Below are 25,433 nucleotides of genomic sequence, written 5' to 3'. Positions count from 1 at the left end.
AGCGAGAAGAAAAGCAAAAAGCAAAGCGAAAAGCAAAGCGAGAAGCAAAGCGAGAAGCAAAGCGAGAAGCAAAATGAGAAGCAAAACGAATTTCAACATGAGGAACAATGCAAAACCCAAAAGAGAAGCAAATAGAAGCATAGAAAAAATGACTACAAATAAGAGGAAAAAAATAAGAAGCACTGAGAGAAGCGGCACTCTATTAGACAGCAGACTGAAAGTTTTATATTTTTTTGCTCGCTTTACTTCTCTTTTTATCTCATCTTGTTGCTTGTTTCAGTTTCATAACTTCTCTTTTAATATTTAATATCGTTGCTCGTTTAATTTCTTAATTCACTGCTGAGTTCACTACTCACTTCGTTTTACATTGAACTTCTCACTTTGCTACTCATTTTGCTGTAGCATTTTGCGGCATTTCTTCTATTTTTATGACTGTTTACCAACACTGACCTCAGCCTCAGTTGTTGTCCGAGTTTCCGTTTCAGTAACAATGCCTCTGCCCCTCTCTTTTTTCCCGTTCTTCTGCTTCTTTGCTGCCACGCCCAGTAAGTATTTCTATCTCTGTGTCGTCGCCTCTATTTTTTTTATTATTTTTTTTTATTTTAAATGTATGCCAAGTGGCAAAGCCGCGAAGGCTTCGCATAATGAGCCACTGACTGAGCCCCTGGCCGACAATTGTTTTGACCTTGGCAGCAGCTAAAACTGAAACATTCCGCAGCTACACCCCTTGGTAAACACCCCCTCTTCCCTTTCCCTACCCCCTTTAGAGATGCTGCACACACAATTCTTTTTTTTAAAATAAATTTATGCGCCAAACAGTTTCCATAATTTTGCAGCATTTTGGTATAAAATTCGCATTTAACTGACGTGTTTAACGAAATGGAACGGTATGAAATAAAATGGTACACTCAGAAAAAAATCTAGATTTGCGTACCGAAACGGGGAATATTTAAAATATTCAAACGAAGTCAAAAGCTGACCTAGTTCGGAATTTTAAAAAATTAGGTTGGGTAATCATATTTCAAGTTCGCTTTTTGGGAGACTTTAACTACGCTTTGTGATTAATTCAGGTCTTTAAAAGATAGAAATATACTAATTCAAGTACATTATAATCTTGAACTTATCACAAAATTCACTTGTTTTTAGTACAAAATATTCTCATTCATTTGAATATTGAATTACATTTTTTTTAATGCATCAAAAATCTTAAACTAACTTAGTATAAAAAAAATCTGTTGTTTCTGGAGCTATCTCATTCAAACTCACAGATTTTATATATATTCTGACTCAGTTTGCATAAAATTAGACTTTTATATTAAAGGCTGCAAACCGTTTCTGAAAAAAAAATAATTACATTCTTTTTTATTAGTGATGTAAATAAAAATAAAAATATCGACAACTCGAATTTCGTGAAGGCGACAATATATCGAGTTGATTGAATCGATTTCTATGAAAACATCGACAACTCACTGGAGTTTGTTCATCGTAGTTCATTTGCAGAACTAAATGATCTACAATCGAAACTTTTCTTGGAATTTAGTGCTTATCGAGAAGTGATTTGAATTCAATTGCGCGGAAACAAAACAATTTTAATTAAATTATATTCTAGCATTAAAAATCTAAAAATATTAGGTCATCTTAAAAATAATTTAGACTATCATATGTATATATATATTTTTTTTTTCTTTTTTAAAGGCAAAAAAAAATTATAAAAAAAAAATATTTTTTTTCACATAATTGAACCAGGGTTCGAACCCAGACCTTGGGTCTAGGTGGTATAGGGGTTCGAATCAGCGAACCGAACCTTTACCAAAATGTTGGTGGCTTGCAGCTTTATTATATTATATATTATATGTAGCTGTCATAGAAATCGTCCGACTTAATATTAATTTTATGATCGATTCATAAATGATTTAAGAATTCTGGTAAACAGCAATTTTATACTTGAAAGATTAAAAAGGTATTAATGAAAGTGCGAACGTACCTAATTTTAGTATGGTCTATTTTGCTCAGTGTATGGAATGAAACGATGATGCTATCATTAAGAGCTTTACGGCAAGCGTCGACAATAAAATTAATTAAAATTCAATAAATTGACACGCCAAATGAAACATTCAAATGAAAGAGGATCCCCAAAAGGGGCTAAAGTTGCAGGGGCAGCATATGCAAGGGGGTTGCAGGGGGCAGGGGGTAACAGGGTGCTGCCAAGCGTATTCACAACATTTGCAGTGGAGTGGGGAAGAGGAAAGAATATTCTGGGTGTCAGCTTATGTTAATGCTCAATTACAATTGTTGTCCTTGTTTGAGTTTCCGCTGAAAATTGTGTTCCCTGGAGACAAGAGCTAAGCGAGGGGAGTTTCAGAGCAAAGCGAGAGAGAGAGAAAGAGAGCAAGATATAGAAAGCAATAGAGGGAGATAGAGAAGGAAAACAGCAAATCGAGGTGCAAATTCATTTACATTTGAAAGCTGAAAGTGAGTTCGATTGGGGACATTTATTTAATGCCATGGCAAAAACGTCTAATTGGCTTTGGCTTATTAAACTCGCAAATGGTTTTTCATTTATTTGTTGCTCAATGATTGAATCAATATTGGCAAAAAAAAAGTGGAGAGACAAATTTAAATTTCTAATTTCAATTATATACAATATTTTCAATTACAAAATACACAAAATAATATATGCTATTGAGATTTGACAGTGAAATTTATGCGAGTTGAGAAATTGAGAACGCAATTAATTAACTGATATTTGAGCTGAGTGTGTGTTTCATTTTATTTGCCTTTTGCAAATGAATAAACATTTTAAATTAAGGTAAATTTTTGTTGTGAAAGCACAATTTTGAATGGAAAAATATTTACTAACATAAAGTGAATCGGGCTTAACATCGAAATGAGAAAATCTAATGGAAAAAATCAAATTGTGCATTAATCGGCAAATAATACGTAGAGCTAAAAATATCGAGTTATACCAAAAAAAATTGTTGTTTAAGTGTCAAGGAAAAATTTGACATTAATGCAAAAAAATTAAAAAAATTAAATATTTATAATGTTAATCAAGAATTAAAATAGAGCCAATATAAAGATGAAATTGATATTCCGCAAGGAAGTCGGCTAAGATTTGTCAAAGTTATGAGAGTTTGAAGTTAGTGAAAAAATTTATTTAAAAAAAATTGAGTTCAGAATTTTTTTTTATCATTATTTAAAACTCTTTCAAAAAAAGTTTCATTATTATGCCTTAAATTATTCAAAGTTATAAGAGCTGGAAGTTAGTGAAATAATGTAAAAAAAAAATTGAGTTCAGAATTTTTTTTTCATCATTATTTAAAATTTATTCCAAAAAAACTTCACTATTATGCCTTAATTATTCAAAGTTATGAAAACTTGAAGTTAATGAAATAATGTATAAAAAAAATCGAGTTCAGAATTTTTTTTTTCATCATTACTTAAAACTCTTCAAATAAATATTTCATTAGTATGCCTGAAATTATTAAAAATATTTCTATTTCATTTCAGTTTTTAAAATTCGTAGACGCATCTCGAATATTTCTGCGAATTTCTACTAGCTCCAATGTAAGTCAATAATCCCGATTACATTTTTTATATCTGCATTATAATCGCTTTTAATAAAATTTAGTTATCCTTTTTGCATTTAATTTATGTAATGAAATGTCACTTTAATATTCGAATAATTTCATAACAATCCAATAATAAACTCGGCTGTAATGTCAACTACAAATTGTGAGACAGAGTCAAGAATGTTGAGCACAACTAAATTCCTTGCAGTTGACATTATGAAGGCAAACTCTTGTGTCCTAATGAAAAACAGCTAAACTATTTCAATTGTTTTGTTTGTTTTTTTTTTATTAGAGAATGTTTTCTATGCTCTTCGCTTTTCATATCTCAATTTTACTCGCTGTCTCAGTGCAGCATTTTTTTTTGCCATTCAAATTGTTCTTATTTGTTCCATCAGTTTTTACTTTGCATTTTTCTATTGCCTTTTTGTGCACTTTGCCCTTGTGTTTAGTTTTTGTTTTTTTCCCTCCCACTTCCAACACTTTGCTTTCCCCCTTTGAACCCCTTTGGCGAATTTCCCTTGGCTATAGTCATGTTGTGCATAGTTTTGCCAGTTCATTGTTATTTATAAATTACGCCCATCGACCCGTCGTCCAATAAATTTACAACGTCATAGACAGTGTATGCTAACACTTTTCTCCCCCTCTCTCCCCTCAAGCACCTCTTTTTTACACGCTTTTCTAACACTACGCCCCTGGCATATGGCTAAAATTGCGCCTACACTCGTGGCAATTGCGGGCAATAAACAAAACACTCAGCAATGCACAGGTAATAAACAATAAACAACAACAATAGCTACAAAAATAACAAAAAAAAAAAATAAGAGTTGATAGCAACAAATTATTATTTTGGGGCGGAAACGGGTTTAGTGGAGGCGCAAGGAAAATAAAACAAGAGCTGCATTTAAGTAGAAAGAATGCACTGCGGGAAAAGTGTGATATAAAAGCTACACAGTAAACAATTTTCAGAATTTCCAAATAAAATGAATCCAATGCGTTGTCCGAAATAAGTCAGATTTTTGTAAGTCAAGTGCAAAATACTATACTTAATTTAAGCACGATTTTTCATTTGGCTCTCAGCAAATATTTTGATTTTCACACTGAAAAAAAAGACCAACTTCTAAAATCAAAAAATGCATCTTATATATTTGGCTAAGACCTAATTACTAATTCCTAATTTTAAGAATATTAATCTAAAAAACCAATGTTCTTAAAACAAGAAAAAAAATCTTAAATTTTTCGAAAAAAATAGAAAATTATAAATTTAAAAATCATTTTTAATTAATTTGTTTTATGATTTTAGTTTCCAGAACATTTTTGCTTAAAATAAGAACTTGGACTTATTTAAAATGTTTTATAAACCAAGATGTGTTTTCTTAATTTAAGAATTTTATGTTCTCGACGCATTTTTTAGACCAAAATTTATAGTTTTGAGACCAAAATCTTGATTTTAGAACTTTTTTTGCATTAGTGCAGGGTTCTGTAAGTTTTTTTTTTAAATTGATCAAATATTTTACGCTTCTTTGACTATTTTAATGTTAAGCCGCTGCCGTTTTATTCGCAAATTGTTTTCAGTTAATAATAATATACTGAAAACATAGTCAGTTCAGTTTGAAAACCAGCTCGTCTCAAGAAAATATTTATAAAAACACCAAGCTAGAAAAAAACTATATATGCCAAACTAAAACAACATTTAAAATATTATGAATTATTTCCTGACTTTTTTTTTTTTGTATTATTTTTTAATGACTTGAGTATTTAAGAACTTTTATTCTTATTAATATAACTTGACTTGAAAATATAAGAATTTTTTATCTTTTTAATAAGAATATGGTATTATTTTCAAGGCTGCAAACCGGCTCTGAACCGAACCTTGTAGAACCGGTTTGGTTCGGGTTTTAAAAACCGCTTTCTAAAATAAAAGGTTCGGTTCAAAAAAATTCTAAATTCATAAAGTTTATGGTTTTTTAATATTACGCAATTATTTAAGACTTCGGATTAAAATAAGTCATATTTAATTCTTCAAATATATTTGAATTTAAATTCAAATTTGATTTCTTTAAGAAAAAAAATATTAAATTAGTTCAAAATGTAGAGAAAAATATATAACATTTTGTTAAAAATTGATCCATGGTTCGAACCCAAACCTTGGGTTCAGGGGGTATATAAACCAATTCGCGAACCGAACCCATAACTAGCTCTATGGTTCGACCCGCCGAACCGAACCTTTAACAAAAAGAACAAAAATAAAAATTTTATTTTTGCTAAAATTTCAAATGTGCATGTGATTTTTTTTGTGTGTAGAGATGGGCGTTGAAGCTTAGGAGGCGTGTCAGCTACAAGGTGAGCTACCTGTTAGACAGGCTACATGTTGTTGTTGTTGTTGCTACTGTTGTTGTTGTTGCAAAGACATTTGGCAACAAATTGAATTGTTTGGCATAAGACAGACTGCTGCAGTAGAGAGAGAGAGAGAGAGAGAGAGAGAGAGAGAGAGAGTAAAATGAAGGATTTGGGGCAAGAATATAGGGGCGAAATCAACAAGCAAATGTTTGGAAGTCCATAGCGAGAAGGGTGGGAGAGGGGGTTGCTAGAGAGGGCATGTATGTGTGTGTGTATGTATGTATGTGTGTGTGTGTGTGTGTGTGTGTAACAATTCGATGGAATGTGCGTGGGAGCGTGTCCTTGTGGCAACAGTTGGCCCAACGAGCCGACACAGTTAGTTGCCTCACATTTCGCTCCCCCTTTTCCTTTTCCCTGCTTCGCCACACCCCCTCTTTCTCAGACTCTTCCCCTTGGCCAACAAAGTTAGCAAAAACCAAAATAAAGCATAAAAAAAAAAAACCATGCAGCAAAAAATTCTTTGACAACAACTGGGAAAAAGGAAATTGAAAAGCCTGGAAATGGTGTGTAGGTGTGTGCGTGTGTGTGTGTGTGTGTGTGTGTTTGTTTTCAGTGTATACACACATGCATACATATGCGTATAATATTGTCAAACACACACATGTCACAAATTGCTGCAGTCTCGTCTCAGTTTCGATTTGCGACTCTCAAAAAAAAAAAAAAAAAAAAAAGTTTTGCTTCAAACGCTTTTTTTTTGCTGCCCTTTTAAAAGAGACTTAAAGTGGGTATGTTAACTATGTATAAGTTTATGTTAAGGGCACATTGAAAACGGGAATGAGCTACGATATATTTCGATATTCCACTTGAACTTCATTTAGCCAACGTAAATCAAAAGCAGTCAAGTAAAAACCCATCATAAAATTTAAGAAATTCAAAAACAAGATTTTAAGTTACCTATTTAAAGAATTATTACTCAAATTACATATATAAAATATCGCTTGTATGCCAAATTATAAATACAAAAAAAATAATATCACTACCCATCCTATATAGAAATATTTTGAAAGTATATTAGGCATCCACAGTTGAGTGGACTTCAAATTCTCAGTTTCATTTTATTTTCAAACAATACTTGAAATTCTTAATTTGAAAATAAACAATTTTGCTGTGGTAAATATTTAAACAATTAATCAAGTAATTGTTTTGACAAATTTAATGAAAATTAATATATATAAAATTAACAACTTTTCTGGGATTGCTAAATTATTTTTCTTAAATCAATTTGTTGCTGATGGACAATGTAAGCAAACATTTATTTATTTATTTATGAAAATAAAAATAATTATAATACTTTATCAGTTATTTTATGTATAGTTAAGAAAAGTATATATGTATATAAATTATTAAAATTATGTATAGAATGATTATTGCAGTTTCAAAGCTACACGCAGGGTATCTTCTAGTCTTGTACACTCGATATCAACATTTAATTCGCTATTTTTTTGCCGTGCATGTATGTGTGTGTGTGTGTGTGTGTCGTTGTTTGAAATCAAATTTGTTGGCTAGAATCGAGTGAATTCGTTGCTTTCGACATTGGCCAATTTCAACCAAGAAATGCGCCCAAAAGTAGGCAACACTTTTTTTGCTGGGAGTTCGCTTTGTGCGCTTAAAGCTATCATTTGTCTCTGTGTGAGTGTGTGTGCTTTTAATATGCTGGCCAAGTATCTGCCACACACACTCTCACACACACACACACACACTCCCACACTCACATACACACACACTCGCACACACATTAGCGCTGGTTAAAATAACAGAAAGCAAGTGGCGGCAAGTACGCAAAAAGCAAAAGTTCTGACAACAATAACCACAAGTGGATGCCACAGCTGGGCACCAAATTTTTTTCTGTCTTTTGTTGCTTTTGTTTCTTTTTTTTTTTTGCCTCCCCCTTTTTTATGGCATTTTTAGTTCTATTTGTTTTTGCGGTAACAGTTGTCAAAATATGGCCAACCATGATGCAGTGAAAGCAAGGGGCAAGTGCAACGCATTTGTGGCATGTGGCATGTGAAAACGTTTTTTCATTTCGCCACTTTCATATAATACCGAGTACTCACTTAAAGCTTGAATTTGCTGCATTCATTCATAATTCATGCATATTTGATTCATTCTCAAGTGTTCCGCTCGTTTAACTATATGCATTTATTGTTCTTAAGTTCAAGTGAAACATTGGAATAATAATTAAAAAATTTAGCTGTAGTGGAACAGTGGAATATGGAACACTGGTCACTTCTCTGAGTGTAATGTTATGTAAATAAATACTATTACTCTACAAAGTGAAAAACACGAGTTGAAACAGTGGAATGGAACATAGTTGAAGCTATTTGAGTGCAAACACTTATACACTTTTATAAAAGGTACCGAAAGAGTAAAAAATATGGCATGGAGACGATATTTCGGAAAAATTTCCAAATGTGAAACATTTTGAAAATATTTCAAATAATGAGCAGATAAAAAAAATGGCGAAAACCACTGTAGGTATTTAGAATGACGCTTACAAACACTTGTACAGCTAAAAAGAAAAGTGGGAGTGAAATAGCGGATATGGAACAGTGGAAGTGGAACAGTTACACTTTTTAAAGTATCAAGACACACAAATTTACAAAAAATATAAATAAAGTAAATATTGAACTAAAATAAAAGTGCATTTTCACATAATGAAACAATGGAAGTGAAACACAGAGTAAACTTTACAATGATCAAGTAAATCAGGAAGTATCAGTAAAAATTGAATCATTGAAGAAAAGAAATCTTAACAATTTTACAATTTTCAATATGAAACAGTGAAATGGAACAGAAAGTGGAACCAAAAGAAACAGAGAAACACAAAACAAGTTGATATGCTTGTCCCATTTCTAGGACGTAATCTTAAGTAATGTCCTTGCATGTGGAACAGTGGCAATGGAACAATGGAACTTGATACACAAGAGTAGAGAATAAAATTAGATGTGGTATATTTATAGAAATAATTTCATATGCAAAGTTTGTACACCGGTGTGCACTTGCCACATGCCACATGCCACATGCAACGTAGCCAAGCAGCTGACAGCTGAAATATCTGTCGCCTAAGATGTGGATAGAGATACGAGTGGGAGTATGAGATACATTCGCACGTATATCTGTATCTACATGCCACAAGACTTGGCGGCTTTAATGTGAAATCCTTGAGCGTCTCGTTTCCTTTAACAGGATTTTCATGCAACTCACCGCGCAATAAATTTAAGCTCTGTACTTCAAAAATACTAAGGGTCTATTAAGTAAAGTATATATGTTTTACTTGAACAGCATCAAAAAAATCAACTGAGTCTTTATAGCCATGTTCATTTCAAAATAACTTATGTAATACAAAGGAAAAAAAATTAATATTCTAAAGCTAAGAACATTCTTTTTCAATAAAAAAGATTTAGTTAACAAAAAAAATATGTGGTACCAAAATTAATATTTTTTCCACTTTAAAAACTTTTTTTTTACGCATTTTTAAGGCAACAGTTTTTAAAAATAAGATTTTTGTCCCAAAAATGCGTCGAGAACAATTATCTAAATCCTAAGCGGATTCAGTTTGTTTTAAAATAATATCAAGCCCTTTTCTATAACTGAAAATCAACAATTTTAAAGCAGAAGCCTTTGTTCTTGCTTCGTAGATCTCTGAGACTAGAAGAGTTAGAGACATGAAACTTGGTATTTGGGTTCTTATAAAATTCCTAAGCATTTAAAATTTGTTTTACGAGCTTAACACATACCCGAAAATCGAAAAAACTAGTAACATTGAAAGTTTTTAAGCTAGATACCTAAGCTTCGGCAAATGTTATATGTATTATAATCCGAATTGGTCCTGAAAATTTCATAACAATCGGATAATAAACTCGAAAGTTATTGAAGAATCAATTTTACACAGTGCCGTACCAAAGAAAGCAGAAAATAACATTAAGATTGCAAGTTGTTACAGACTAAGTACAGGGTCTTTTACAGTCGACTTCTTTCAAATGTTAACTTTGCTGCTAGTTTTCATTTAGTCTGTCCGACTGCAGACTAAGCTGACTGTCTGTCTGTCGGACTGTCTGTCTGTCTGTCTGTCTGTCTGTCTGACTCGCTCAGCATTAAGCATACGCCATGTGTGCCGCCATTTTCCCTGTTCCCTTCTCACGTTCCCACCGCATATCATTTACTTTTTGTATAATTAATCAGATTTTATGCGTTTGCCAGCGCATTATCCATTACGTAGAGGAAAAGCTGTTGCACAATTATGAAAAATAGCTGCCTCTCACTCGCACACACACTCTCTCTCTCTCTTTTGGCCACTGCACGTGTTTGAAATTTAATTAACAGTCTGCAAAATGAAAACTTTTCGCACTTTGGCGAAAGTTACCTGAGAAATCGACAGAGAGAGAGACAGACAGTGGCTGTTAAAAGTTTTGTATCCAGATATCTGTGGCCATTTCCTGAAAATAGTTGCTTAAATATGTTTGCGCATTTTGTTTGATCTGCGGCGCAAAAGTTTTTCCCAAAAAAAAAAATATATATATATATGTATATAGAAGAAGGAAAAGCGAAAACATTTCAATAAAATCGTCGTCGTTGCTGAGAAATGTAAATTAAAATTCATGAGTTTGCCTGCTTGCTGTCTGCCAAGTGGCGCCACCTATTGTATGGCACTGACGCTGACTTTAAACATTTCGCTGACATATTTTCAAAATGTGTGCGAGCAAGAGGGGGCAGTGGTAGGTACAGAGAGAGAGAGAGAGAGGTAGAGTTGCCCTCTAAAGAGTCATGCTTGAAAAATTCATAGTCCATGTTTGATGGCGGAACTGAAGCTGTAAGGGGGCCAAACTTTTTCACATTGGCGCACAAAACAAACACACACACACAAAGAGAGAGAGAGAGAGCTACACACAGGTGTAGTTGTGCGGGGGTGGAGGCTGTGGGGGTGGCAGGTTGAAGTTTTCCCCCGGGCAAAGGCCAATTTTGAGTTTGAATATTTTAGCTGCTAATTAAAATGTATTCGCGGTTAACAAAACGCGTGCGCGCGCTACCCAAAATCAACCCCCCCAACCCCCTCAGCCCTCTAAACTCACCCTCCACAATTTCCATACTCTTTGTCATTGAAGAAAATTAGCTTAGCTAAAGTTTTGCCGACTTTCACATTGAAGCTGGAGCCACAAATAAACACAAAATGTAATTGCATATGAGATGGGGTGGAAGTAGAGGGGTACAAGGGGTAGCAAAGGTGCAGGGGTTGGGGCAGTTACAGTTACAGTTACAATTACAGTTACACATGGTTGCACATGCAATGGCAAACAACAAACAAGAAAATGCCAATGCTGCAGCTTGTCAGGGGGTGAATCTACAGAGCAAAGGGGTGAAAGGAGCAATGAAAGCAGGGGTGAAAGCAGGGGTGAAAGCAGGGGTGAAAGCATAGGTGAAGGCTCCGGCAGAGCTGTCCACATGCTGTCCAATGCGAGAGTTGTGCACAACAATGCAGCATGGAGATGGACGTGGACAGTAACAGGATAAGGCAGCAACAGAGAGACAGAGAGAGAGAGAGAGATAGAGAGAGAGAGAGAGAAAGGGAAAGGCAGAGAGACCCTGCTGCATGTTGCATCATTTAACTACAAGCGGAAATGCGCTGCCATATTGAATTTGCTAAGACAAAATGTCGTCCTGGCAGCTCCAACTGAGCCCAAAGTACACACACACACACACACACACACTGAGATTACAACGAGAACACAACAACAACAATAACAACTCATTGGTCAGCAAGGTTGCAACAGACACTCGACTCCCAGAGATAGCTTAGAAGCTTTATGATTGTGTCTGTCTGAATTGATTATCAGATTGTAAGAGAGTGCAAAATTCAAGTGGAACAGACAAATGCCTGTGATACAGTGCAGCTTTAACGAGTAACGAGTAACGAGCATCGAACTAACGAGTCAAATGATAATCAACATGATTTTAAACAGCAACGAGTAATTGCAAGTTGTGCAATGAGTTGAAGAACTCAGTTATCAGGATAAATAGAATACTCGTCGAAGCGCAGTACCAGCGAGTAAATTAATAACTAGTTAAATATGAAATGCTTTATGATTGTGTCTGTCCGAATTGATTATCAGATTGTAAGAGAGTGCAAAATTCAAGTCGAACAGACAAATGCCTTTGATAAAGTGCAGCTTTAACGAGTAACGAGTAACGATCATCGAACTAACGAGTCAAATGACTTTACACAACAACGAGTAATTTGAAGTCGTGCATTGAGTTGAAGAACTCAGTTATCAGAATAAAAAGACTCGTCGAAGAGCAGTACCAGCGAGTAAATTAATAACGAGTAAAACTTAGAATGCAAGGGATTTAATTTAGAATACAAATATGTAGAGTACAGAGAGTGAAGGACTTAAATTGATCTCCTCATAGCTGACGAATCAGGGTAAAACGAGTGGAATAAAACCAGCGGACACAACGAGTTAATAGAAACCAATAAGCTATGATTTGAATATTATGAAAATTTACTTGTCAGTTCAAAAGCAAAAATTATTTAATTATATTTTTATTTAGCGAGAGCAATGCCTCAACGAGTAGATAGCTAACGAGTAATCATTCAGGCAACTAGTAATCTATAAAATCAACGAGAATAGCTACTACTCATGATAAAAGGAGTAAAATATTGAGTTGACCAAATAGGACCAACATATTGAAGTGAAAAACAACTTGCGACAAGTAGAAAACTAACGAGAGCTAATTATAATTATAGTTCAATATTTATTGAACTGGACTTTAGCTAATTTCATAGCCAAATACATCGAGTAAATCTGAAATCAATTTGAAATACAAATTTATATCAGCGAGTAAGTAACAATTGTATAACTAATACTCAATTGGTGTAATTTGATAACTAACAGCATTCGCATTGAATTCTAGTCCACTAAACATCGCTTTTGAATTGTAATTCCGGCTGAATTTCAGAAATTCGGACAGGTGCCTTTACCATTTCGGCTGGTCTACTTGCCACAAAAGTAGCCTCATTGTTTGGAAACTGAGAGGCATCATTGCAATCGCTATCTGCGAATGAGTTGAATGAGTTGGAAGCTGCAACTGGAGTTGAATTGCAACTCAATTGTCAGGTAGCAACTCCATTGAGTATTCAACTTGTTACAATTGCACGGACATTGAATGAGAAGAGTGACGAGTGAAATGTGAAATGTGAAAGGGCAATGGGGAAAACTGTGTACTACTCACAAAATAACATGGCATATTTCAAGGTAAACATTGTGAATATTGCAAACCAAAAAAAAAAAAAAGAAAACGTGAATAGAAGATAGAAAATACTCGCAAAAAAAAGTCGAGCAGAAAATGTCTGTTACCTTTTCCACGAATTGCTTTGCACCCAACCATTTTTTTTTATTTAGTTCTTTTTTTTTGGCTGACCCCGCTCATTGAATGCAAGTTCTAATTGTGTAATTAATGAATTGCCTCTCGGGCAACCTCATGCAACGCACAGTTTCCTCTTCCCCCCCTCGCAATACCGCCATTCAACTGAATTTCTCCACTGGACGGCGACCCACATGGGACGTTAATTGAAATGCACGTGGGGTGGCAGCGTCCTTGAGATCGTCGGTATTCCAAAAAAAAAAAAAAAAAAAAAGACAAACACAAAGCAAATTAAGTAGAGTGGATAAGCAAAACTAGCTTATGCCCTGTATATACGTCTTAATTTATCAATATAAGTTAATCTATTTATAATTAAAATATAACCAATTTGTTTAAGAACATTGTCAGCAATTTAACTAAAATTTAAAGTGCATTTTAACTCTATAAATTTCTGATTATATTTATTTTATTTTATTTATTTTATTTATTTTATTTATTTTATTTATTTTATTTATTTTATTTATTTTATTTATTTTATTTATTTTATTTATTTTATTTATTTTATTTATTTTATTTATTTTATTTATTTTATTTATTTTATTTATTTTATTTATTTTATTTATTTTATTTATTTTATTTATTTTATTTATTTTATTTATTTTATTTATTTTATTTATTCTACTAAAATACTCATACCTTATAGAATATATGTAATTAGTTTTGCCTGCTTTCAGTTTTGTACAGGGTATAACTACCACAAGAAAAATATACAAAATTTTGAATACCGCTTGGAACCGCTTACAACAGAAACCGCTACTCTTTCAAGCAGCTGCATTACGAGGTCAGTTTGAAAAAGTTATCAGTGATCAGAAATATATATTAAATACTAACAAATATATTTTGTATTATATAAATTTATAATATAAAATTTAGCTATAATGTAATCTTAAATATTTTTAAGTCTTTTTAAAGATGTTGAACATTTTTTTTAACCTTACTTAATACCTTAATAATTTTAATATAAAATAAAATTAATTATTTGAAAAACATATAGTGTAATTAATATATTTTCTTATGCTTTTAAAAGTTGTTGAACTTTTTTCAAGCACACTTTTATCACATTTTTATTCTATTTTTCAAATACCATTTCATTGTTTGCACATTTCTCACTCACACACAAATACACTGACTCACATATACAGTGCACACACACACATACATATATATGTGCATGCTGCATAAGCTCAAAGTACAGCTTAAAGCTAAAATGCAGCACACACACGGAGATTTACACACATACATGCACTAATACACTTCCATTTGCCATTACGTAGCAAGGTTTTGATTTTCTGCTTAACTTTTTCTTTTTTTTTTACTAGTTTAAGATGGGATTTATGGATATTAAAGGAGCTTACAATACGTAGAACGATGCATTGAATTGATATAAATCATATTTCGCATGTCTCTGGGCAGCAATTGAGTCAAATTGATGAAAATTGCTAGAGATGGTGATATTTGTCACAGGTAACTCATAAGTTTAAACTCTTTTTAGTAAAATCATTGGTATTTCTTCATGAAATTAATTATTTGAATTAAAAAACTATAAAAAAATAAACGTCAACTTTTCTTTATCAAAATCTGTATCTACTAGCACTAAATACGCTTTTAATTTCGATGTGTAGTTGATATATTCCTAAGGGAACTCAGCTTCCAATGAAGCTATAATGCTGAAAATTGGGACACAATTAGATGCAGCTTTTTTAGGAATAAATGTATTATATCTAGAAAAAATTGATTAGATATTGAACTGTAGTTTCAAAAAATCTCAATTGAGAAACTATAAAAAATTAAACTTCAACTTTTCTTTATCAAAATCTGTATCTTCTTATACTATATACGCATTTAATGTCGATGTGTAGTTGATATATTCCTAAAGGAACTCAGCTTCCAATGAAGCTATAATGCTGAAAATTGGGATACAATTAGATGCAGCTATTTTAGGAATAAATGTTTTATGTCTAGAAAAAATTGATTAGATATTGAACTGTAGCTTCAAAAAATCTCAAAGGAAATAAAAATTAATAAATAACTTTACAAATCGACTAAATTTAGATCAAAAAAGCTGTCAATTAGCTGTTAGGAATGATGAAGTCAACCCACGTGTATCCAGCTATAACCAGTGCAATGCACTCTCTCTCTCTCTCTCTCTCTCTCTCTCTCTCTGCCTTTCTATTTCTTTCTTTCTCAGTGTTCTCTGTTTACAATTGCCGCCCGCTAATTTATTTGAAAAGCCATTTGTTACCTTTCGCTTGCTTCTGTTTACATGGAGACGGGAAGGGGGACTTTCCGTCCGTCTGTCCGGCTGTCCTTTCGTCTGTTTATCGGACATATATCGACATATATACAGTCCGAATATGTGTACTATATACACAATTGAATACACAATTCTCTGGCATTTTTTCGATATTTGCTTGTTGCTTTTGTGCGTATTACATTTAACGTTAATTCAATTTGTTTTTCCGTTTCATGTTCGCGTTCTCATTCCCTTGAAAATCTATTCTACGCGCATTTTGCCACAAATTTCTTCCAAATTTTCCTTTTTTTTTCCTTGTTTTTGGTAAAGTTTTAAGTTCATTTGCACAAAGCACAATAACAACAATTAGTTAATTGTTTATGTAAATATGCTGGCGGCAATCTAATCAATTCATTTGCCCGCATACAATTCGATTATTTGTACATAGTCGATATGTTTGATATAAATACAGATATACATATTTAGCTGCGAGGGCGGTCACAAAACTAAGTGTAAGTCCAAAAGGCGCTACAAATATCTGTGCAAAAAAATTGACTTGAAATTTGAATAATATATAAATTTTTCAAAAATGTGGTTCTTTCACAATAAAAGCTGAAAATATGGTAACCCAAGAAATTAATAGGGGTAATATGGTCACCTTGGTCAGCTATAAATACTTTTATTTTAAAGGTCATTATAAAAACTAGTTACAGCATAATTAGAGTATATTATTTTTTGCAAAAAATTCAAAATTAGGGTGACCTTATAAGTTGTATTTAATAAGTAATTATTACTTACTAAAAATATTAGGCAAATTTATGCGATTTTTGCATCAGACACTAAAAATTAATCTTGAAGACAATTAAAATTATTATACACAAAATTTAAGCATTAGGAGACCATATTTTCTGCTTTTATTATGAAGCAACCATATTTTCAAAAAAATTAATGTTTTTATATATTTTTTACATTTTATTTGTAATATTTTGAGTTATTTAATGAAAGTTATGACTGGAATTTTTTAATTTTTAGTGGCATATTAAATTCTTAAAACTAGGGTGACCAGATTTCCAGTATGCACATTTAATTGTATATTGTAAAGCAGTAGTTATAATAAGAGTGTAAAAAGGAGAAGATTTTTATGTTAGAAATCTCTTTCTACTCACAGATTTCCACTCTATAAATTGGGCAACTTTTCAAACTGCTCTCGCACGTGTATTGAGACATACACGAGAAACGGGCAATTGGCAAATGTCTTGCAATTTTAAATACTCGATGAATACGAGTGCTCGCATATAGAGTTTATATATGGCTGGAGACGATCGGTACACTGGGAATTAAACTGGCACATGGTCCATACACACACACACACACACACACACACACACACACACACACACACACAGCAAATACACACGTCTCGCACAACAAATCGGGCAACAGTTGCCGTTTTTCGAGTTTATTTAGTGAATTATCGCAAAAATCGCCAAAAATCAACGAACAAAAGAATTTTTCCTCAATAGTTTTTGTTGTTCCTGTTCGATCTGCTATATATATATATGTGTCTGTGTGTGTATTTGTTGTTTGTGTTTTGTTTAGCTTCAGTAAATACTTGAAAATTTAATGCCGTTTGGCCAATAATTAAGGCACAAACAATGCAACGCCTGTTTCGAGGTGCCAGCGTTTTCTTTTTGATAAGTTTTCCAATTTTCCAGATAGATTTTCTTTTGTATTTGCATATTTCCAAATATTAATCATACGCACAGTTGGCAAATGTACATAAATTATTGACTGGCATGCCAATTGAAATATTGAGCACAAGCTGTGGCCACTAAATGAAGGAAAATCAACAACACGAAAAATATGAAAATCGCCAAATTGATAAATAAGAAAATGTTGTTAAATTGCAAAATTGAATGAAACGTATTACAATTGCCAGACAACAGATGGCGCCAGCGGCCGTTAAGCAGCTGTTTCCAACCGGAAAACCCATAAGAACTGCCTGGGAAATCGGGAAGATTTCACCCTGCTGCCCAAAAAAAAGAGAATTGAAACCGGAAGAACCCAAATAAAGGTTGACACAAAAGTCACACAACTTGAGGGCGAAGGAAGTCTAAAAGAGAGGGGGTGAAATCGTTCACTAATGTTAAAAAGAAAGCTGAGAAAACACATTGAGTGGAAAATAAGACCCTTAAGTTTTTGCTTCTTTCTCTTTTTATTTGTGGCACAAAAAGTAAACCAAACTAATGAGCATAATGAAGTAATGTTCCCAAATTGATGAGCAAACTTTACATTACAAAATTTAAGCGAATTTGTTGAAGAAGGAAAATGATAGCTGGAAAATGTTGTCAACTTTCAGGAAAGTATTTCCTGGCAGCATAATAAGCTGCTTTTAGGGCATTTTGTTCTGTTAAAAATCCTTAAAATTTGGTCAAGATATTGACTTTAATAAAAACAATGCCGAAAATGATATTATAGTAAATGCATAAAGAAATTTATTTATTTATTTACTTATTTTAAAAATTTTATATTAAAAATCAATCCTTAAATACAATAGAGTTATATAACTTCAGGCTTTTTTTTCTATTAAGGAATGTTTAAAATAAATTCCTAGGTTCAGAAATTTGCCCATAAAAAAGCACTTATAAAGCCAAGGACATTTATTTGAGAACATTTAAAAAACTTCAAAGATACATAAAGAATGTGCAAAAAGGGAATCTAATTAAATAATGCACCTAAAAGTTTTTGCATTTGTCACGCTTACAATTTAACAACTTTAGTCAGTATTTAAATATTTAATATTTAAGATAATAAAACTATTTATACACCCCGAAAAAGCTAAGCTAAAATGCAGCAATCAATATGTCGAATTAAAAACTGCAAGTCAATAACTCTCTTAATAACACTCGAAAATTCAAGGTCACAAAAATAAGAAAAGGATGCCAGCTATCATCAATTAAAATCGAATTAAAATCTCAAAAATCGGAAAGTTCATTAAAGCATTCAAGCTAACATTAATAGTTACTATAATTTTTCAATTCTTATGAATTTTTCAACTCTGTACGATTCGATAAATTTGTAATTAGTTCACACATTTGCACACTTCTCAACACTGACCTTCAATTTTGAATACTTTGTAAACGTTGTGTAAAAGCAATGAACATTGCAATTTATTCAGACTTGATTCACTCACATCAAATGATTTTTAAATATAAATATTGAAAGAATTGTATTTACCTTTTGCTCTTTGTCCTGTTCTTCGCTGCAGTTGCACTCTTCTGTCTCTTTCTTTTAGCTTCTCTTCTGCTCACTTTCTCTCTCTATCTCTCTCTCACTCTCAAGTCACAATAAAACAGCAAAAAAAATATTTAGGAAATTTGCTTTTGTTGTATTTTGTAATTTTTGAATATTTTGCACCAGGAACAACAACAAAAAAAGACAACAAAAAATGAGCACAAGATTTTTGTATATATAATATTTCTTATTAAATTGATAATTGCTATAGTTTTTGAAACAAGAAAATTCGCGCGCCGACACGAAATTCAATTTTTCGAAATAACAATTTTTGAAATAAATTTTTCAAGTTCTTTTTTGGAGTTCTTTCTCTATCTGTGTGTCTCGATAATTTGCGTCTCACGCACGTTTGAAATAACGAACTCTCGTACTTGAACTCAAAGAATCGAATCGTTATCGAAATCGAACGTTTGTTTTCAATGGTTATTGTGGTTAAATGTGATTGGCTGAACTCCAAGAACTACAACAACGCAATGTTATCCGCTCGGAGGCTGAACGCCTACTGGATGTTAAACGCGCGCCGAAAGCTGTCGCAGAATGCGACGACAACGATTCCTACGACGACGCCAACGACGACGTCCACGCAACGCGTTAGCACGTCGACAGCGACGCCGACGGCGGCAGTGCTAGCGGCAGCGCTAGCGACAGCAGTGCCGAAGTTAACATAAAAGCTCTTCGTGCAATGCGTCGCCGAATGCGGTCGACGTCGCTGCTGCTGTGCTGCTGCTGCTGCTGCCGCTGCTGCTGCGCTTTTTAATTGCATTTCAGCTGGCAAAAGCGCAGCAGCAGCAGCGGCAGCAACAACAGCAACAACAGCTTCGGCTCTGCGCTTCATAAAACATTTTGCTCTTGAATAATTTAATGCAAATATAACGCAGTCTACACACACACACACACACATATTTACGCATGGCACTTCAAAAAAAGTAAGGCAAATAGAAAAACTCTACACACACACACAACACACGCACGCGGTGGCCAAACACAACAAAGTCTCCAAAGCCTGGAAGCTTTATTTTTGGCACTCATCGTCGCATCGCACAGTGGTCGAAAGTACAATGTTTTTATCAAAAAAAATCATTCCAAAATTCTAATTTCGAATTTTAGCATTCATTTTTTAAGCATTTATTTAGTACATCTTTGTTAAATTAAGACAAAATGCGAATAAAAAGACAACGATTCAACATAAAGTCGTCAAAGAAGCATTAAATATTTTAGCTTTATATTTTATCTATTTCAAAACATTTGCTGAGAGTCAAATGGAAAATCGTGTCTGTATAAATTATATTGAAAATTGCTGGTAATGAAAACTTATGTGGTTGAAACTCTAATGAAGTTACTTATAATTTTCGGTACCCAGGAATATTTCATTCTAAAATTTCGGACTTTGAATAATGTATTTTTTCTTTTTATTTTGAAATATTAATCCCATATACACTATAGAAACCACAAAGCATCACTTTTATTGTCAAAAAAAAATAAATTTAAGCATATATAAAAAATTTAAAATAAATAATTTTAAAAAAAAACAAAACAAAAATTCGTAATAAATTCCCAATTAACAAGATCAGATATTTTTATTTTATTTTTTTATTTAAATTACTAGTTGTTGAAAAATATTTTTAATCAAATAAAAACTAACAGAAATTTGTTCATTCTTGCGATAACTTGCGATAAGTTATAAATTAATGGCAAATAGGTATAAAAAGAAACTAATTTTCGTAAAAAAAAAAATTTTTTAAATAAAAGAAAGAAATTGATAATAAATTCAATGTTGGTATGTTTTTTAGAAAAATTAACATTCATAAAAAAAGAGCAGAGAGAAATTAAAAATAAATTCAGTGTTGGTATATTTTTCCAGAAATATTAATATTTATAAATCAATTTCTTTTGTTTTTTATATTTAAGTCATTAATTAACAAAAAATAAATTATAATAATAACAATTTTGTAAAAAAAATAAAAAAAAATAAATGAAATTTAGTGTTATTTTTAAAGAGAAATGAACATTCTTTCAATAAATTTATTATTCTTTTAAATTTTTTATTTTTTTAGTTATTAAATAAGCTCCACTGGATCGGCAGTTTGGCCCACTGTGCAGCGTCGTCGTTCACTTCGTGTGTGCTTCGTCCAGTGCTTTCCAGTCTCATGTGCTAACAAGTGGGGAGCAACAGTTGAAATGAATGAAACTTTTCTGCACGACCAATTGGCAGCGACGTCAGCGTCAGCGTCAGCGTCGACGTTGGCATTCATGTGTTGCGCCTGTTACACCTGTGTGTGTACGATGTATGTATGTGTGTGTGTATGTGTGTGTGTAGAGGAGGCTGCGACTAAAACAGTGGACAGAGACTAAAGCAGCGACGCAGGCAGCGACTGAGGCAGCGACATTTGCTTTCCATTCACACACACAGACTGTTGCTTTATCAGGCGTGCACGTGTATTGGTGTGTGTTGGTGTATTGGTGTGTGTGCGTGTGTGTGTGTGTGTTTGTCCGCTAAGCAGCAACTAATTTTTGTTAATCACACCTTAATGACATGAACTTGACACCATTCCCGTCTGAACCTCTAAGTCTGCATACATTTAACATTAATTTTGGCCAACCAAATTGTCTATAGTTGTATGTGTGTGTGTGTGTGTGTGTGTGTGTTTGTGTGTGTGTGTATGTTATGCGGTTGTTTGCAAGCCACTTAATTACAATTTGCTATGAGCTTAAAAGCAACAGCAATCACAACAACAACAACAGCAATATTGCACACACACACATGCACAAAATGCAGCTACACAGTGGAAAAAATCTAGTAATTATTTCGTACCTAACAAGTCAAATTTTTAACTTGATTGCTTACTACGATTGAATTTATAAATCTTTATTATTTATTACCAAATTCATCTTGAAATTCCTTTTATAATATTATCATAGTTATGTTGTCAAAATTTCAGACTTATACAACTAATGGCTTGGGCTGCACAATGATCAGTCAGTCATTCAGGACACACAGTTTTATATACATAGATAGATTATAGTTATGTTGTCATTATTTTAGACTTATGCAACTTATGGCTTGGGCTGCACAATGATCAGTCAGTCAGTCAGGACAGACAGTCTTATATATATAGATTGTTGTCATTAGTTTAGACTTATGCAACTGATGGATTGGGCTGCACAATGATCAGTCAGTTAGTCAGTCAGTCAGTCAGTCAGCCAGGACACACAGTTGTATATATAAAGAGAGATTATAGTTATGTTATCAAAATTTGAGACATCCACGACTTATGGCACATGATCAGTCAGTCAGTCAGCCAGGTCAAAGTTTTTTAAATACATAGATTCGCTTAAATAAATTTGCTGTAGCGAATTATTACTTAATTATAAAATAAAAAGGATACAAAATACTTAATTCGAGTTAATTCCAACATAATTGTTGTACGTCGTTTTTCTCTCAGTGTAAAAGTCGCTGCGTCGCGTCGCATTGCCTTTAATGAGCTGCCAGGCGACAAATAAAACCAAATCGTTTTTGTTTTTCTCTTCTCTTATTCGCTTTTGTTTTCCTTTTACAACTTTTTTTTGTGCTCGTTAATCATAAAAACGCACAACGCATGTAAAAAAGTCGTATATAAATCACGTTTAACAACACTATTTGCATACGACTACAGTAAAGCATGCCTAGCTTGAATCCGTTGCTCCTCACACACTTTTTTCTTTCATTATGGCAACTTTTTTATATGTCCGCAGAGAGCAGCAGAATTTTATCACTAAGGTATAATAAAGTAACCACTTATTTGGTTTTTACTGTACTTGCACACCTGCTACAGTGAAATTTTATGATAGATGAGCTCCTGTAGTCCAATAATGCATATTTTTATTCAGTGAAACTAATAACTAATCTTTTTTTTTTTGAATCAAGTTAATAACATAAAACTTAATAACATTTCTCACACATTCAATACAATTACGAGCATATTCATTCATTTGTCTGAATATATTTTGGCCCATGAAATAAATACTTAGTATGCTAACCATACAAATTGTTTCTCACATAATGGGGCTATCAAAATTTTATTACTTTCACGATTCATTGCTTAATTAAACCACACACGAAATGAAATTGTTTATTAAATCAGAGCAAAATTTAAAGCTCTAAAAAATCGAATAAAAAAGCTGAAATGTTTTGAATTTTGCAAGATGTATAAAAAATGGGGATAAATATGCAAATGTTTTGATTTCTTTTAGATAAACGGATTGAGTAATATCAGGAAATCAAAACCGAAGCAAATATTAGTTTGGATTTCGGTTCCAATACGTCCCGAAACAACTATTTCGGTAAAAGGTTTTATTTCGATTTATTCCCTTTTTTCCGGAACAGCAAATGAATTTTTAAGAATTTTAAAATGTGTAACTTTAGCTTTTATTAATTTTTCAAATCTGGAATTTGCAAAAAACCACTTTGAATATTTGGATACGAAACCAGGATCCAGAGGAAAAAATTTTTTTTAACGAATTTAATGAATTTGTAATGCAGAATGAACACAGTGGCCAAACTATGATCAAACTGACATGCCGTTTCAAAATCGGTTCAGTTTTGAGAAAGTTATGGAAGTTTGAAGTTGGTCAGACCTTTGAATTAGCAACTTTACAAGTCCAATTTTTTGACCAATTTGGCATGATTTTTAACAGAAAAATGAAAGGTCTCAGAATCAAGTTTAAAGTGTTGTTTTATACTAATTTTGATATAAGGAGTTGATTAAAAGTGAAAACTTGAGATTTAAAATTTTCAAATTTCAAAAATTCAAAGGGGGGACCCTTAGCTCAAATCCAAGATCTGAAGAGAAAACTATTTTTTTCCCTAAGCATCGAACCTTGATTTTGAAGGCCAAACCCAAAAGAAATTTTAAGTTATTTCTTAATTCATTTTATTTCCAGTAATAATATTTCCAGTAATTTGTGGATTGTTGAATTTGTTGATTTTAAATAAATGTAAGTACAATAAGTCAAGTAATTGTTTGATGAATAACAAAAAAATCACAGATAATTCTAATTTTAATTTTTAAAAAACCTAAAAGGAAAATATTAATGATGTTTACCGATTTCTAGAAACAATAGGCATATATCATATAATATTTAATGAATGAAAATGAAAGCAATACATTTTTGTTTTTATATTTTAATAAAGAGTGGGATTTTTTTTTTTCGCTTTTTCAAAACAATTACTTGACTATTTGGGATTATATAGGAGATTATATGGGATTATATAGGAATATGTTGATTTTAAATAAATGTAAGTACAATAAGTCAAGTAACTATTTGAGGAATAGCACAAAAATCACATAGATAATTCTAATTTTAATTTAAAAAAAAATAGGTTAAACCAAAAGGAAAATATTAATGTTATTTACCGATTTCTAGAAACCATAATAATATATATATAATATTTATTGCAAAATTTAGAAATAAATGAACAATTTTTTATATTTTAATAAAGAGTGGGACTTTTTTTGCATTTTCAAAACAATAAAGAGTGGGACTTTTTTTGCATTTTCAAAACAATTACTTGACTATTTGGGATTATATAAGAGATTATATGGGATTATATAGGAATATTTGGATTTTAAATAAATATAAATACAATTAGTCAAGTAACTGTTTGAGGAATAGCAAAAAAATCACATAGATAATTCTAATTTTAATTTTTAAAAAAATAGGTTAAACCAAAAGGAAAATATTAATGTTATTTACCGATTTCGAGAAACAATAGGCATATATCATATAATATTTAATGAATGAAAATGAAAGCAATAAATTTTTTTTATTTTTTAACAAAGTGTGGAATTTTTTTTTTTGCTTTTTCAAAACAATTACTTGACTATTTGGGATTATATAGGAGATTATATGGGATTATATAGGAATATGTTGATTTTAAATAAATGTAAGTACAATAAGTCAAGTAACTGTTTAAGGAATAGCATAAAAATCACATAGATAAGTCTACTTATAATTTATAAAAAATAGGTTAACCCAAAAGGAAAATATTAATGTTATTTACCGATTTCTAGAAACCATATTCATATATAATATTTAATATATATAATATTTAATGAAAAAAAAAAATGCAATAAAATTTTTTCTATATTTTCATAAAGTGTGTTACTTTTTTTTTTGCTTTTTCAAAACAATTACTTGACTATTTGGGACTATATAGGAGATTATATGGGATTATATTGAAATATGTTGATTTTAAATAAATGTAAGTACAATAAGTCAAGTAATTGTTTGAGGAATAGCATTTACTTTTAATTTAAAAAAAAATAGGTTAACCAAAAAGAAAAATATCAATTTCTAGAACCAATAGGCATATATCATATAATATTTAATGAATGAAAATGAAAGCAATCAAATTTTTTTATCTTTTAACAAAGCTTGGGACTTTTTTTTTTGCATTTTCAAAACAATGACTTGACTTTTTGGAATTATATAGGAGAAAAATGTAGCATCGTTGTGAAGGAAGGTTCTAAATTTGTTGA

General features: G+C 32.0%; 1 protein-coding gene across 1 annotated transcript in view; it reads right to left on the bottom strand.

The window, feature by feature from the left end:
• The window catches only part of LOC117793925 (voltage-dependent T-type calcium channel subunit alpha-1G), a 151,510-nt gene extending 132,062 nt beyond the window's left edge, over nucleotides 1-19,448 (bottom strand). The window contains exon 1 of the mRNA XM_034634377.1: nucleotides 18,859-19,448. The gene's annotated coding sequence lies outside the window, so the exon portion shown is untranslated. The remainder of the gene's footprint in view (nucleotides 1-18,858) is intronic.
• Between the last annotated feature and the right edge of the window lie 5,985 nt (nucleotides 19,449-25,433).

The sequence above is a fragment of the Drosophila innubila genome, chromosome X, assembly GCF_004354385.1.
Source record: "Drosophila innubila isolate TH190305 chromosome X, UK_Dinn_1.0, whole genome shotgun sequence".
Taxonomy (NCBI): Eukaryota; Metazoa; Arthropoda; class Insecta; order Diptera; family Drosophilidae; genus Drosophila; species Drosophila innubila.
This window is presented reverse-complemented; position numbering and strand designations above follow the sequence as displayed.